Source organism: Eumetopias jubatus, unplaced genomic scaffold (assembly GCF_037043125.1).
Source record: "Eumetopias jubatus isolate StellerSeaLion01/CBP00866 unplaced genomic scaffold, mEumJub1_p1.0 scaffold_9, whole genome shotgun sequence".
Lineage (NCBI taxonomy): Eukaryota > Metazoa > Chordata > Mammalia > Carnivora > Otariidae > Eumetopias > Eumetopias jubatus.
The window spans coordinates 76,242,436-76,255,923 of NW_028274815.1; the positions used below are offsets into that span (position 1 = coordinate 76,242,436).

Genomic DNA, 13,488 nt, shown 5'->3' on the forward strand with positions numbered 1-13,488 from the left:
AGTCAGCCAATGAGAATTTGTAAGCATGTGTCATGAACTCATTATTGACACAATAGAGGAGTACACGAGAAATATAAAACTCGGACCTCGCTCAAGGAGCTTACATTATAGCTAAGGGAACAAAAATTGTTATTTGCAAAAGATACGAGTAGAAGACAATTTATAATAAGTGGCTGCATAGTGTGCCATGAGTAATAGATGCACTAGAAAATCATTAATGGGAGAGTTGCATGGACTATTTGGGGGAAGTAGTGTTTCTTATAAAGCTTTAGGAATGAGTAAATTTGGGGTACATGGAAACAGGTAGGTTGAAAGATGGAACAATAGAATAATCTTGTTTTTTGTGTTGTTAAGTTATAATAATCTCTGTTCTGTCTTGCTAGAGAAAGCTCATATTTAAATTGATAGCTTGGGATGGTTTAGCACAATTTAAGAAAAATATGCCTGTAAAAGCATCACCAGGTCCAAGTAAAATTATTTCTAATGACTGCATTAAGAGATGTTGAACTGTATTTATTTTACTTTCCTGGGTGTAAACTACAGATAATTATTTTAGTTATTTCTCCCAGTGTCTTAGTTGTATAGGCCTAGAAGGATCCTCCGAGGGGCATCTGATCTGGTCCAGCCTCTGCTTATAGATAGAATTTGAAGCCGTTTCCAGACAAACTGGCTTCTCTCCTGTTCTTCATGTTTTCTAGGAAAAGAGATTCCACAAGTTTCTGTGGTTACCCACTCCATTGTTTAGGAAATAATTGGATTCTCAAAACTGAAATTGAGAGCTGTAGGGCAATTGGGTTTTTATATTTTAGAGAATGTAATTATTAGAATTCAGAATAGCTTATTTGCTTTGAACTATATAATAGTTTGCAGCAAGCACTTATTTGGCCAAACTGAAAATCAGAATTTTCTTTGACTGTGGCCAGGATAATCTTAACATCCTCAGACCCAAAGGATTTTCATTTTCTCAATTTAAAAAGCGTTTATTGTGTGTTTACTCTGGGCCAGGCCCTCTGCTGGGCACTGAGATCCAAAGATGAATCAGACTTGTGCTTGGCGCTGGGGAAACCCGACAGTCTCATGAAGAATACCTGCGGTTATCTGCTGCACTGCAGTTTCTGTTCCACGGGTGCAGAAGGAAGGGGGTAGCATATCTTCAGTGCCTGTTTGTGTGTTGGCATAGCTAGACCCTCCTTTGTGCATGTCTAAGTTAGCCTCCACAATAGCCCTGCAAAGTGGATAGTAATCCACATTTCACAGAGAAGTAAACTAAGGTTAGTTGGTTAGATGTAGTTATTTGCCCGAGGCCAGCCAGCCAAAAAGTGGCAGAACTAGAACACAAGTCAAGTCATTTGCAGAGTGCATACGGATTTACACACCAATGCACATAGCCCTTCATGATCAGTGAGTCACCTTTTTAGAGTCTGGCTTTAGGTTTTACATTGTCATTGTGGGAAATGAGCCACTTCACCTAAGGTCTCAGTGTAGAGTAAGAATCTCCCATCTCCTATCTGGCTGGTTGATTTTAAGAGGAAAGGTGGGAGAGGACCAATGAAGAAGTTTGTTTTGAGGTGACTATGAGACCCTTTCTGTGGATGGTGGAAGACTTTGTGTGCCTTGGTCCCATGGATATTCTCTTCCTAGGGAACTTCATACTCTGTTTTCATGCAGACAGAGGTGAGGGAGGAGCAGGTCACAAGGCTTCTAATGTCCTACTATAGCATCAGGAATGTAGAAATCTTAGTTTTCTGGTTGGCAAGTAGGGGATGAATTAAATTACCTCAATAGGATATCCGTGTGGCCAGTAAGACATTTACCACCTGTGTTTGATGATAGTTTAGTGCTGTAGGGAGAAGATTTGGGGGTTTTGTGGTGATGATTCTTGTCTAAGGTATGATGTCTTCTAGGCTTAACCTAATGTTTTACAAGTCTGTGCTTATATTTTTCATTCATATCTTTAACAAAAATGATAGGGGCGCCTGGGTAGCTCAGTTGGTTAAGTGTCTGCCTTTGGCTATGCTGGGTTGGGCAACCTGCTCTGTGCGAAGTCTTCTCTCTCTGCCTCTGCCCCTCCCCGCTGCCCCCCCCCCCCCCCCCGGGCTCAAGCTAGCTTGCTCTCTCTCATGCGCTCTCTCAAATAAGTAAATAAATAAAATCTTTAAAAAAATGATAGCTGTTACTAGTTTTTATCTTTGAGAGGACTTAAGGTGAAAATTGAGGTGTGGAAAAGTTGAGCGATTTGCTGAAGGTCACACAGGTAGTGCCAGAAATGAATTTAATGATTACTTTTAGCTCACAGTAAGCTCAACTAGAACATTTTTTAAAAACCAGCTGATTATTTATAAGTGGAGTTTCTATTGGCAACAGTAATACTAGTTGGGATTCAAGTAATTTGAAATTAAATTAAGAGCCCCAGTGTTTTGATATGGTCTGGAGGTGTCATTCATGCATTTTCCACAGTTGTTCAAGAACATTCAGTCTGGTTCTTTAGGCCGAGTTGATAAATGAGTATTTTTGGAGACTGAGAAGTAAAGTACAAGTCTTGTGTAACCCTTGTTGAGAAGTCCTTAAAATCAGAATTAAGTCTATACCGACACTTTGGCCTACTGCAGAGTTTCAGGTTTCAAGTTTTTGTTCATTCTTAGGTTCATGGATCATAGGTAGGAAAACCACAAATAAAAATTTTAACCAAAAAGGAGCTCTTAAAAAGAAATATGTTCATGAACTTGAAGTGGAATTAGTCATTGTGTTCTTAAATATTGACTCTTGCGTGGACCAAGTAATCTTTGTTCCTAAGTACTGCCTCAGGCCATTGCCTTCTTTAATAACTAAGGCATTGTTGCTTTAGTTTGAGCATGTTCTATGGAATTTTGGCAATGCATGCATCCTCTCTCTGCATCTTAGCAAAAGCATGAGTAAATATTTTTTCTTAGCTTTGGTATTTTTGTAGCTTACATTTTATATGAACCAGACTAATATAATATAATACCAGGATTACATAATTTAAGACGTCAGGATTGCTTCCAGGACTATGAGATAAAGTCTTCCTTTATCAGGGGGTTTACAAGCAGTATTTGTTACTCATTCAATACCTGTAGAGAAATACCACAGAGCTATTTTCCAAATGAGAAAATGGAGTCAAAGAGGTTAAAGCCAGAGGGGATAGTTTTCTTTAGAACTTGGATAACATTTTTTCCTTATTCAGAGCTTGGTCTTTATAACTGCTGATTTTAGTAATGTATAGGTTTAGAAATCCCAGGAATTTCCAGTTACTCTTGTCACACACCAAATTTTTTAATATAATGAATAAAATTTTTTCATTGAATACTTATTGTACCTTGGCACTCTAATATATACAGAAGTAGTTTATAACACAGTCTCAGACTCCAGGGAGTTCATCATTTATTGAGAGATAAGACCAATGTGAACTAATTTAGGAAAAATGAGTATCAAACTCTCTAGTACTATCTGGGGGTAGGGGATCAGAGGGGGATGAGGTTGGGCTCCACCGAGGAATCAGGGCTTAATCTACACTTGAAAGAATGGGCAAGATTTGGACAGGTGGAGAGAAGGATATGATGGAAATATTCATTCCATTCTTGGAGCAAGGATTCATTGGCCACCTATTCTGTTGTAAGCATTAATACTAGGTTTTGGGGCTATATCAATGAGTATAACAGATATGCCAGGGAGGCTAGTTTGAATTATACATAACATTAGGAATCATTTAGAAGTTTTTGTATTGTAGTATCCCATAATAAAAGCATTGTTTTTGGAATCATTTGAGAAGAGATTACATTCTGTGTCCCTGGCAGGTGGGATTGGAGAATATGATGCAAAACCCTGGAAGAGAGTTACTTAAAAATAACTTGTAGTCTCTTGTAGATTGTTAAAGCATAGTTCTAGCTTGGTGTGGTTATTTTGGCATTTATTCTTTTTGTTATTTCTCACATAACAAAAAACTCACTAAATGAGTAGTGGCCATATTAGAAGGGAACATATCTTATGTTTTAAAGATTACTAATTTCCTCAAGACACTGAAAGATATTTAGTGAAAAATAGATTCTAGAATCAAGTAACTTTCAGAAACATTGAATTAAATAAAAATTTCTTTATGACAGAATTTCTCAGGACAGTTCATATGCTATATTTTATAAATCTTCAAAAGTGTGATATAACATGCAGTATTTCCCCAAATTATTTGACCATGGAAAACTCTCTCTGTCTTTTTAAAAAGATTTAATTTTTTTTATTTGAGAGAGGGGTTGGGCAGAAGGAGAGGGAGAGAGAATCTCAAGTGACTCCGAGCTGAGCTTGGAGCCCAACAGAGGGCTTGATCTCATGATCCCAAGATCATGACCTGAGCCAAAGCCAAGAGTCAGACGCTTAACCCACTGAGCCACCCAGGTGTCCCTCTCTCTATTTTAAAGAACATCTATTACCATCTTGTGTTCCATCCGACATAGTTAAGGGTGACTGCTGTGGGGTTACTGATAAAGGCAGGTGGAAGGCATGTTTCTGATCGTTAGGAGCAGCACCATCTGTGAAAAAGGAAGATACTCATTTCAGATATATCTCGGCAGAAACAGAAAAAATCAGTTTCAGTTGCAGTTAGATATACTATAAATTATCCCAAGTTATCAAATAAAAATTCAAAGTAGCATCCTAACATATAGTAGGTAGTGAATAAATATGAATGAATGAAAAAAAATTTTTTTTAAGATTTTATTTATTTATTTGACAGAGAGAGAATGAGAGATAGCATGAGAGGGAAGAGGGTCAGAGGGAGAAGCAGACTCCCTGCTGAGCAGGGAGCCTGATGCGGGACTCGATCCCAGGACTCCAGGATCATGACCTGAGCCGAAGGCAGTCGCTTAACCAACTGAGCCACCCAGGTGCCCTGAATGAAAATTTCATAATCTTAGACTCTTTCAAGTCTTACGATATTTAAAGTGCCTCTTCGGGAGAAAGAACTTTATATTATACATGAGAATCTTCTACCATTTTGTCAGAAGATGTCCATTTTCCCAAATCATTGGTGTGGGGATGAGGTCAATTCCAAACCATTGGAGTATGATTGTGTGTGTGTGTGTGTGTGTGTGTGTGTGTGTGTGTGTGTGTGTGTGTGTGTGTGTGTGTACGGAGGGCAGATAGGGAGAGGGGAACAGAATAGTAACCAGCTTTGAAATATAATAGGTGAGGCTTTAGGATCTATTCATGTAATTGAGTTTTCTACCTTTGGACTGTATGTCTTTCTAGTAAATTAAGCAGCATATTCTGTTGTCCTTCATCTCCCAAATTATAGATCCATTTGTTAATATTTAAACAGAGACTTAAAATAATTCAGACTTGTAGCAGTTAGAATGCTTTTGACTGCAAGTAACAGAAAACTGGAATCAAAATTTAAAGAATAAAGAGAAGTTATTATTTCACATATAACCAAGAAGTTTTAAGGGGGATTGATTCATTCTAGGTTGATAACATCATCAAAGACCCGGGTTGGTTTTTTTTTTTTTTTTCCATTTTTCTGCTGTGTCATCCTTGATGTGATGACATTGGCCTCAGGCAAGCTTCCTTCATGGTTGCACGATGGCTGCAGTTCCAGCCATCACATCTAGATGCAACAGTGTCTAGGCACAATATCCAGTGGCCTTGTGCCTCTCTGTTTTTAAATGTGACAACACCACCTCCTATATGTTCACATGCTCTCAATCCCACACCCTGCAGACTTTCCTTTACATCTTTTTGGCCAGAGTTAACATCATAGTATGCCCCAACTTATCCCTGACAAGGGAAATGGTACACCATAATTATCTTAGACTAATCAGGATTCTCCAGTTGGGTTTGGGGTTGGTGCCAGTCTTCCCTGAAGCATATCAGAACATATTCAGCATACTCAGAGAAGGGTATATACCAGACCAAACTCAAATACTGTTAAAAGGAAGGATGGGGTGGGGAAATGAATTTTTAGTAGGCAACTAATGAAGTCCGCTGCTACATTCTTCTAGACTATTTCAAAAGCTTTGAAAATGTTTTCATTAAGAACAATGGCTTAATAGGAAGATAAGTAGTGTATGTAGTATTTCGCCCAATAGGAAAATGTGGTTTTTTTTCCTTTACTTATGCAATTCCTTCATATAATTTTAAAAAGATATGAAGTAGTACAAGTGTGTCTGGCTATGTGGTTATATATAATTCATCACTGTAAACAAGCTTGCATTATAAAAATTTTACTCAAGAACAAGGTATATGTCTTTACACATGAAAAAAGTTTTGTAGAGCATTAGAATAGAGATTCCAAATAAAATATAACAACTTCTAAGTCAGAAAATGCTACTCTGCAATGTGAAATGTCTCCCTGGTTCATGGCTAATCTCTTAACAAGCTGACAGAATGCTAACACTGTTTTTTATTAGGAACTCGAATTCATTTTGGAATTTGACCTCTATATTACAGCATTGATGTTGTTGTTGTGAGGCCAAATGGAGTGAAGTCAAATGATCTTTCTAAATTTATTGGAATTGGTACTTAATTATTTTCATTTATTAACCAAAAATCCCTATTTCATTTAAATCACGTGTTATATTTTGATGTACTGTTTTGGCCTCTGAAATCAAATTAGGCTGTTTGTTTTGAACAGTCTCGCTTTCTCTCTCTGCCAAGTTTCTTTCTTTTCTCTCCTCCAAACTGTTAACTGTTTTGCTCTGTACAAACTGCCTCTGTAGGAGTGGACCATGAGGCTGTCTGGGTCAGGGCAAACCAGTTGGGCTGGACAGAAGATGGAGTCAGACCAGCTACGTTTGATGAGGATCATTAAGTCTAATCTTGGAGGTCTAGAGTTTTCTACTTTTTAAGCAAAATTCTAGAGCCATCCATTGCTTTGAGTACATCATTGTCTTGTATTTATCTCTGTGATCCCTCAAGCTATGGACAACTGATCTAGATACATATAAGTGGTCAGTTATACACTTCCTCCCCTTATTCACCCACTTGATCCTCTCTTTCACCCTCTGCAAAGTCCTTCTCAGCCATTGGTTCTGGCTATAATTGGTGGCCTGTTTTGGTGACCCAACAGTTTTTTTTTTCTTCATTATTTATTCAACAAAAATGCTTACTAGGTTCAAGGCTCTGAGCACTGAGAGGAGTACAGACATTCATAAAATATCTAAATATTTGAAGAACGGTCAAAGAGATAAGACTCAACTGAACTGTAATGCAAGGTGAAAAGCCTTAAATACTGTTAACTCCCTTCCCCTCTCTCAGGGAGGAGCCTGTCTGCTCCACTCCTCCGCAGCCTCACTTCCTTGCCACTGTGTGATGGCACCTCTGCGAGCTCTTCCTCATCCTCTTCAAACACACGGCCCCTATATTCCCCTTCCCCTCCCCTTCTCGGTTCCTCTGCCATTTAGGCAGGAACATCTCACCTGACTACTTCTTTATCTTGCTGCCTTCTTTTGTCCTATCTATATGACAACCAGTGATTCAGATCACCACATTTAAACATCAAAGCGATATTGATGATCTGCCTCCCCTGTCTGTATTCGGAAACGAAATTCTGTGTGCCAAAAAAAAAAAAACAAAACAGTGTCACTGACATAAAGGTGGTGAGTACCCAGTGTTCCCCAGGCACACAGCCGAGGTCATCATCTCTTTTTCCTTTATGCTTTCATTAAACCAACTTTTCCATTAACTTCAACACGTTAGGGCAATAAAGGAGAATTTCTGAGTGGCGTGTGTGCTCTCATTTTGATTAGTTACAAATATTGCAACAGCAGAGGCTTCAGTTTTTTTATCATTGTGAAAGCATAATATTTCAGTGGGGAAAAATAAATTTATGTCTTGGGAAGAATGTATTTCAGTTGGCATACGATCATTTATCAGTTGTGGCCTTTCCACAGATAGACATACCATTCTTAAATACTTGCTTGTGGGTGCCTGGGTGGCTCAGTTGGTTAAGCGACTGCCTTCGGCTCAGGTCATGATCCTGGAGTCCCGGGATCAAGTCCCGCGTCGGGCTCCCTGCTCGGTGGGGAGTCTGCTTCTCCCTCTGACCCTCTTCCCTCTCGTGTTCTCTATCTCCCATTCTCTCTCTCTTGAATAAATAAATAAAAATCTTTTTTAAAAAATTAAATAAATAAATAAATACTTGCTTGTTTTCAGCCCCAGTTGCCTTCAGAATTGTGCTGCTGTGCCCTGCCAAACTGAATGGCTCACCCATGAAATCTGACTTCCATGGGATCCATGGCATTTGCTGTGGAGGTTTCTTTCTCTAGAAATCTATTCCTGTTCCTACCCCTCACTAAATTGAAATGTAATCATTTTTCATGGTTTTGTGTGTAATGTCAATCAAAGTAACATTCCTTTAATGGATAAACCATAGTTTACTTAGTCTTCCTCTTATTATTAAATGTATAGTTTCCCCGCTAGGTTTTATATATATATGTATTATATATATATATATATAATATATATTATTAATAATGGTGTGGTGAGTATCTTTATTTACAAAGTGTTTTAATATGTAAGATTATTTCTTGCAGATAGATTCACCTAGGTGTAATTTCTTGGTATTAGGGTATAAGTAGTCTTCAGATTCTATTTGTGTGTTTTCACATTTCTTGGTAAACTGATATTCTTGAAAAACATTTCCCATTTCACCTTCCTGCTCAGGAATTTTCGCTAGCTCTCGGTTGCCTCTGATCTAAAGCCCATATCCGTTTAATTGGCCTTCCCCATTTTGTTAAAACTTTTCCTTTTTGTTTTAACCAACTGCCTAACACTGAGCATTTACATTCCATCTAATTTTTCCACATTATAAAAAGTGGTGCAGGGAATATCCTCATGCATTTTAGCTTTGCTTGTGTTTTTGGATTAATTCTTTGGGATGAGTGATCAGAAATGGAAATAGTGGGTTCAAGAATGTAAACATTCCTGAAAACTCATAGCCAGGCTTCTTTTAAATAAGAAGATACAATTTATAAATTCATTAGCATGTGTAATTGTCTTGGTAGTGGGTATTATTAATTTCTAATGCAAATTTAAGAGAATGTGGGGGGGGAAATTACCATGTTGTTTCAATTTCTGCTTTTATTAGTAGTGAGGTTAAACATTTGCCCACATAATTTGTTGGTTAATTGTATTTTCTTCAGCTTAGCTTTCAAGGCCCTATGTAACTTGGACTTGCCCTTTTCACCTTATCTCCTATTATTCAAACCCACAAATATTTATTAAACTCCTACAAACTACCAACAAGTACATATCCTCCAACCAAGCTAATCTCCCTACTATTCCTTTGAATATGTTATGATTTTCCTTTTTGTTGCTTTTGTTCCTGCTTTTTCTGCTCCAAAAGTGCCTGTCCCTTCTCTTCTACTTACAGTCTGCTGGTTTTTCCCATCCTGTGGGGTTCAACCTGAATCTTTTTTCCTCCAAGAAGTCTTCCGAAGTCTTTCTGACCTGACTGTGGCTTCCTTGAGAGCAGGGCCTGTTACTGATGAATCTTTTTGCCCCGGTGCCTTGTAAAGGGTCTGCCTTACGTCGGGAGCAAAGAAGTGATAGATTGACATCACTCAGAAAATGCATGTCAAGTTAGACAGGTCTAGGTTGAACTTGGGGCTCAGACTTTGGGTTAGTTACTTAGTCCCTCGAGGCTCAGTTTCTTTATCTCAGCATCATCATAAATTGGGGATAGTAACAGGACTTGTCTCCAGAGTTGTTACTAGGAGTAAATGTCACAATGCTTATAAAGGGCCTAGTGCAGTAATTGCTTGGGGAGCATTTAGTGAGAATTGTCTTTAAATTAGTTTAATGGTATAAATGGGTGATCATTGTGGTCCCTTTCCTTAGGACTCTCCCTGGTGTACCACAGATGGTGAGTACTCTCTTTCTTGTGTTGCTCTTGCTTCTTGTGAATTAGTTATGGACTCTGAACTCAAATCCAAGTTCTGAAGAAGAGGGCTTGTGTTTTAAGTTTATTGCATGTCCTGAAGCACCAAGTAAATACTGATGTGTTGAGTATGGTTGAATAGCTTTGGTAGCAGTGATGATCACCTCTTTTGCCATCTTTAAATAGAAACTTTACTGGACCTTTACTAGGAGAAATTACTTTCTCCTAGGGCCTTTTAGGAAATGTTTAGTGTTGTTGCTTGTTCAGCCGAATGGAGTTAGTTATTCGGTAGAAAATGGTAAAACTATCCAAATAATACCACCGGATTTCACTTTTCCATATAGTGTCTCAAAGTGTTGCATTCATTAGTATTTGTGAGAAACCTATGGTTAATACCACAAGAAATCATAAACTAAACCACATTTTTCCCCTTTTTAACTTTTACATGACTTGGATTAACAACAGTGTTAGTCCCTAATTTACACCTGGGATTGCCAAACCTTCTCAAAAAGCTATAACAGTTATTCATATTTAGTCACCATGTGACTGGGTTATTTTCATTTATTGAAAACATAAACAACAAAAAAATAGCCTGGATAAAGATCTCCATGTATTTTAACTAGTGACAGATGCTATGATCAGAATTTCTACTTAAGTCAGGCATTTTTGACATACACCTCAAGCCTCGCAATTAAGCTTTATGCCTTTCCAAACATAACAGTTAACCAATAAACCAAAATATCAGCCTGGTCTGGCTTAGCTCAGCGGTCTTTTGATTTCTTCCAGTCTGTTTGATGTGGAGGCTTATTGAGATTTATCTACTGAGCTGTTCATGGTTTGTAGGGCTGAGAGTACTGGCTATATTATATAAGATTCTGTTAATGACAGGAGAGTGTAGACAGTCTCTACGGTATAGATAATTTAGTCAGTTGTGCTGGTCGTGGTTTTGTTGAAAATTTTAAGACTTTTGTCAAGTTTTTTTTATTAATACTCAATGATTTTTCCTTATTTCCAAGTTTATACTGTGAGCCTCAAAACAGATGTAGTTCAATTGGTTCAATTTAGTAGAAAGTTTTTTAACTTTCAGTAGGAATCTCCATGTAGATTTGAAAGCTTTTCCAATTATTTGGACCAGTTTGTGCATAAGGAACATAAAAACAGAAATATATAGTAACCAACTATAATTACTTGCTAGTGGGGGGTGGTCAGATATCATTCCATTGTATTGTTCGTGATAGTAATAATATCAGTATTCCCAACTTTATAACCTAAAGGCTGCAAAGGACTTTCATACACCTACCTCATGTAAATCTGGTAGGAATACTCAATAAGGTAAGTATAACTGTCCTCATTTTAAGTAACACAGTTGGAATTTAGATTATTAATTTTCTGTGTGTCTCAAAGCTTCTAATAGGAAACAGAGCTCGTGTTCAAATTCAGATAAGACTCCTAATTCCAGTTTTTTTCCCATTACACTAAAGCTTTTTGTTCTATAACATACAGTATTTCTAAAAGTAACAAAGTTCTGCCAAACAGCTTTCCATTGGTTTAATCACATCCTCTTTCCTAAGAAGTGGGGTAAAATTACTCATGTTTATGCTGCTGGAGATGAGAAAATAAGATCGTATTGGAGGAATAATGAAACATATTCACTCCTCCTGCCTCGGTTGCCCCATGTGTCAAATGGGGAAGATAGTAGCACTTAACCTTGTAGGGTCTTTGGGTAGGTCAAGTGAGTTAATATATGCAAGGAGATTAGCAGATGGCCTGGCACAGCGTAGATGATAATATATTTAGGTATTGTTAGCATTCATTTACTCAGTAGGGTTTATTAGTTCACTGCCACGCGCCAAGTAACATGCTGGACTTTGGAGGGTAAGTCAGTCAGAGTCTTTGCCATCAAGGGTCTCACAACCAAGTGCAGGAGACATATTCCAGACTGCCTGCCATTAGCATGAAGGTTCTGTATAGAGGCATACAAGGGGAGATGTGGAAGCACAAAATAGAGATGAGTATCTACTCTTGGGGGCCTTCCTGTAGGAGGCAGGGCCTGAGCTTGAAGGATAAAGAGGAGTTAGCCAAGTGAAGAAAAGCAGTCGGGGAAAGGGAGCCAGGGGAAGTGGTGATGGTGGTGAAAGGTCACTATGAACATGTTTCTTCAGGCCAGGGGTTCTCGAAGACTTTAATATGCTGGTATGTACTATGACTCTGCAGTCACAGTGGAGTCACTCATTGAAAATACTGAGTCATAGAATTCTCTTTTATGGAGTATCTTAGCAAGGCTATGTTTTAAAGAACACACTTGAAACTGTGGATGGGCTGGATGGTGAGAAATGAGTTCAGGTCAGAAATGGGGTGGGCAAGGAGGACGGAGCGTGGGACATTGTGATTAGAGTTATTAAGACAATAGATTTGACAGGACTTGATGAAAAACGAGGGGGCTGGGGAAGAGGAAAGATGGTGGGATGGTTGGGCTGATTTTTGGCTTGGGGCAGTGTCTGGGGCTGATGGTGCCATATGCAGAGGTGAAGATTTAGAAGAAGCATTTTGCGGGGTGTAGGGGGAGGTTGGTGCATACCGAGTTCGGTTTTGGATCTGTGTTTCAAGATGCCTAAGGGACATCCAATGGAACATATTCATGAAACAGTTCAGTATACTGGGTCTGGAGCATAGGAGCAAGTCCTGAGCTGGATGCAGGAGTCATCCGTGTATAGATGGTATTTTATGCCTGGAGAGTGAATGAAATAACCCAGGGGGTGAGGTGGACTCCTAGGGGCATCACTGTTTAGGTGACCTGTGCAGGAAGAGGATCTCTCAGCAGAGACTGAGTATTTCAACAATCTGGTATTCTTTGGGACACACTTGTCTGTTCCCCTGTGAGCCATGAGTGTTTTGTTTTGTTTTTTTGGAAAGTGCCCGACTCCACCCATGCAGGAAATCTTACTCTGTGGGCTACCCCTTCTCCCAAGAATCTGGGTAGTTGCAGAAAGAGGCACTTCACCCACACCCTAAGCTCTCTGAGGAGAGCTGTGTGGTATCCTGCCCAACCCTTCTGAGCTCAGTGGGGGGAGGTGGGGCCATCTTGCATTGTTAAGTTTTTGAGTGTGTTAGGTCCTTAAATGTAACTGGAGAAATAATGAAAGAGAAGTATTCCACTGGGATTAAACAAGTTCAGTGGATTTTAATTTTCCTGATAAGCTATTATTAAGAAATTGTTTTGGAGATTTACTCTCTGAGTAGGATTAGCTAACCTACATTTTTCATTTGGTTAAGTAGTTCTTTAATTAGCAACCAAGATTTAGGGAATAGTTTCCCATTGCTTTCTATAGTGTAGGGAAGGTATGTGAAACTGCCAAATGAAGGTTTTCCTCATGATAGTGAGGAGCAGGGAAAACAAGAGGAGATTATAATATGTTAAGGGAAAGGATTCTGTTCATCCAGTGTGCCTGCTTTTATCTTCAGTTCTGGAAGTCTCTGCCGGCAGGGTTTTCTTTTTTTTTTTTTCCTTCCCTATTCTTGTCATGCCAGAAGTTGCATATTTCTGGCAAAATGTTCATTACTGGCAAGGGGTGAGCAAGAAATCCTTTGCCAGAGAATTAAGCAAG

General features: G+C 38.7%; 1 protein-coding gene across 5 annotated transcripts in view; it reads left to right on the forward strand.

Moving 5' to 3' along the window:
• The window catches only part of THADA (THADA armadillo repeat containing), a 322,099-nt gene that overhangs the window by 100,189 nt on the left and 208,422 nt on the right, over window positions 1-13,488 (forward strand). The window lies entirely within an intron of this gene.